This window comes from Choristoneura fumiferana, chromosome 14, assembly GCF_025370935.1.
Source record: "Choristoneura fumiferana chromosome 14, NRCan_CFum_1, whole genome shotgun sequence".
In the NCBI taxonomy this organism is placed as follows: Eukaryota; Metazoa; Arthropoda; class Insecta; order Lepidoptera; family Tortricidae; genus Choristoneura; species Choristoneura fumiferana.
The window spans coordinates 10,669,707-10,673,816 of NC_133485.1; the positions used below are offsets into that span (position 1 = coordinate 10,669,707).

General features: G+C 34.6%; 1 non-coding gene across 1 annotated transcript; it reads right to left on the reverse strand.

The window, feature by feature from the left end:
- Positions 1-3,638: 3,638 nt before the first annotated feature.
- Positions 3,639-3,720, reverse strand: TRNAL-AAG (transfer RNA leucine (anticodon AAG)). The gene has a single exon. It is a non-coding gene; the product is annotated as a tRNA-Leu (tRNA).
- Positions 3,721-4,110: the final 390 nt, after the last annotated feature.

Sequence of the window (4,110 nt, forward strand, 5' to 3'; positions counted from 1 at the left end):
ATTTACCTATTAATTATCAGATTGTTGATTTTTATTGACTAGAGTATTTTTATTTTCTAACGTAAAGCAAAATTACTAAATATTAATTTATTTGAGTAAAGCTGTTATATTTGTCAGCAAGAATTCATATCAAACGGAAGTGATTTGAATTCATTAATTTTCATATTGTCCAGTGGTATTTAAAAAATCAGTGCATGCTAAAATCTGACTTCTTTGACTGTTAAAATGAAAGTGAAATGCATCGCAAATAATTCGAAAACAGATATAGATCGGTTCGATAGCTTTCTCGCGTCTGCTAACAAAAAGTAGTCTACTTTTAATAATTATCATATTAATGAAGAGAAGTTCTGCATATATCGGAAACTGCTTGAACTTTTGTCACTGTCATTAAGTAATTATATTATCACTTGAATTGACAAAGAGTTCGTATAGTAACATGGATTTTTAAAAGCTTTCTAAACTATATCAAACAAAACTAAATCACTATCAAAAACGGATTATAAATAGGTTTAAATTAACAGAAACCATGATTTTATAGTTAGACAAGAAAAAAAAGTATTTTTCATTTTATAATAATATTTTAATCATATTGCGAAAAAGGAATACCTTCTTTTTTTAAATCAGGAAATTATTTAATTTCCAGATAGATAAGAAAAAAAACGGTTCATTTTATTTGCTGTCATATGATTAAAATTAACGGCTTGATAATCTCTACGCAGACTGCTGCGGTTAAAAAGTAATGTTATTAATTAATTCATTCGATCATTATGTACGTCTACCTACCAACCTCTGGCAAGATTATCTTGTTAAAGTAATTAACTAACACAATGAATCAACAAATCAAAACTCAAAATGAATTGGTCTTACCCAAACGTCGGCGCTTCAGTAGCGGCGTGTGAACTCTTCAAAACAATACAACATTGTTAGTGACCAGCGATGCTAGTTCAAATTAAATTATTCACATTAAATACATAATTATTTAAATTCAACACTTTTGTTTATTTGACGTAACACCATGGCCATTTACAATTTAAAAAAAACTGAATTTATTTTGAACGCATCTGAATTTTTGAATCGTTCGTGATGTTCCAATTCGCGGTTTGAATTTGGGATTCGCGATTCCCGGGGAGCGCGAGCGTGTGGTGTCGCGTGTGTCGGTTAAATGGCGCGCTCTGCACCTGTGCGAGTGTGCGGTCTGAGCCACGCGTGGTATCGCACGGGGATACCGCCATGCGTTATTATTAAAAAAACTATGACAGAGTGCCCCTGCGTAAAAAAACTACTACCACCACCACCACTGGAAAAATCGTTTAATTACTGGATAGGCAGCCAAATAATTTCATAAATAAGTGTCATGAGACAGCAAATTTGGCAAGTGCAAAGGTGTCGAAATAAAACTATTGTATAGAAGATTAAGGTGAATAAAAAATACAAAAAAACAGCACTTTCTACATCTTGCAGATTTGCCTGCCGGTATAGCTTCTTTAGACAGGTAGCAATTAACTACTCCAAAATAGATATAGTAGTTATTCTTCTGATTAAAATAAGATTTGTAAATGTCTATACAATATTTATAATCTAATCTTAGGTTAATTTATTAGTATTTTGATTTAATGTATAATTCATTTTAATTTCTTTTTTTTATACAAGGTGATATTTTAGTCATCATTTATTTACTTATTTTTTAATCATTTTTAGTTCGTAGAATTAATTAAGGTTTTGGGGTTGTCCCTAATAATGACAAAAAAGAGCTAATTAGAATTAAAAATTGTTTAGTGCTTTAATATAACCTACTTTTGTGTAGATTATAAATTAATTAAATATTGGATATATTCAAAAAAACTTCGGCACAATAGAATTTAGATGGTAGACTGAGTAGTGGACAAACACTAGTTTTCAATACATCGCCCTCGGCAAGTAACGAAGTAAGTACCATTTAATTATGATTGATGTCGATTATTCAGAATTAAAAAAATTAGTCGTTCTCTCGACTTTCAATTTGAGTTATTAATAATTATAAACTATGAAAACGAGTTGACGACGAGTGCACTGTTAAAATTGATTCATGACAGTTCCTGTCAAAATTTGATCTCTTCTTCATGAGAGTGTAATTACAAATGATTGGAGAGTTGGCTGTTTGAAATAAATAGAGTCTAACGTCATAACTTAAAAGTAATTGTTTTAGAATATTTTAAGCCGTTGGCTAAATTTTTGCAATTAGTCGCTATTAATTCAGATTGGGCTCGTAACTCTTTTTATTTAAATACCACTTTTGTTTAAAACTAAGGAAATAATTGACGCTGGTCTATTTATGGTAATATGAGTAATATCAAGCTGTGACCTGAAACCTTCTAACGTTACGATCCGCTCTACCAGAAGCATACATCATGGCGCGGGAATAGTAACTTTTGTGCCGGTGCACTCTGGGCAACAAAGGTTAAATAACGTCTAGAGAATTAGTTAGCCATTGGCGAATATCCGAGAGGGAGCGGGTCAGATAATTTCCTTGCATTCGTGTGCTCTGACGTGACGTTACGTTAGCGTCTAGGCAAATGCCAGTAGTGCTAGGTAGGACATGGTCTGCGATGATTGATTTGACTGGGAGGAGGGGTGGTGATATGAATTCGCAACTTGCTTGCGGGTGATCCGAGCCATGCCCTATACTACGAAGTGCAAAAGTCGAACGTCGTATCTTGCCGTCCCGCTGATGCTAATATTATTTAATACGAGAGTGAGAGGAACGGTACGATATGAACTTCGATTTTCGAATTTCGTAGTAGCCCTCTAGAGGGCTTTTCGTATGCCCGCAGCGAGGACAGCGCGTTCGGGCGTCAGTTGAAGGAGACGAGCTTAAGCCAAGTATATTTCTGGGTAAAAAGATATATGTATTTTATTTGGTCCGTCAATTGGATTATCAGAAAATATAGGACAACCTGGACAACGTATTTTTTCTTTTGACAATGAAACAAAATTTGATAAAGATGAAGCGGGTCAAAGTTCGGGAAAAAGTGTATCTGTTGAGGTGACGTCGCACGGAACTCTGACACGGCATTATTTTTTTAAATCAAACTAACCGAGGACCTTACTACCTACTACTATTACGAGTTACTAGCACTTAGGAATCTAGCTAATTCCTACCTGGTCGTTCGACCCAGATAAGGGGGGCTCGCCCACATACCCTCGGTTACCCCAAACAGGGCTGGATACACAAGACGTACGTATTTTCCACATAAAAAATGGTAGGTATACAAATGTAAAAAAATGTAGCTTTATTATAATTATTTATTACCTGGGCGATCGAGCTTTGCAGTCGGGTAAAAACATAACGATTGTTTTGTGAGTAAATTACTTTTATTCGAGATAAAAGTTGCAGGATGTGACAAATTGCGATTTAAATCAAATTATTTTTTCTTTAAGAATCACTCATTTATTTTATAACTTCAGCTTCTTTAGGTACTTACCTAAATTATCATGGAATGATCAGTCACTGCTTCTCAAATTGGGCAGAGCAAGTGCAGAGGGCAAAAAAAGATAAGCAAATTGTAAATATAAACAAAATAGGCAAAATGTAAACTTTAACCATTTATATTTATTCAAATGTAATTTGTAGTGACAACTAAAAAAAAGCAAAAAGATATTGGCAGCGGTGGGATTCGAACCCACGCCTCCGAAGAGACTGGTGCCTTAAACCAGCGCCTTAGACCGCTCGGCCACGCTACCACTTGCGGGGAGCGGCGAAATAGACTTAGCAATTCCTGTCACTAATACTCACATGTTCTATCTTTATCTGACCTCATTCTGACAGTGTCAACTTTTCACCATCAGTCCATCACTCATGTAATGTTAAAACTACTAGACACTTGCAAAATCGTCCTCCGATGGACAGTCATATTTTTTAATAACCTAACCTAACCAACAAAACCGGCCAAGAGCGTGTCGGACACGCCCAAAATAGGGTTCCGTAGCCATTATGAAAAAAACAAGTAATATTTTTCTAAGGATTTCGTATGTTATACGCAATCTTCCAAGTTTAGGTATATTTTATAACTTAGGCTGCTATTTACTAATAAACTACTAATAATTCTCAAGCAAACTTAGCCGTTATAGTTT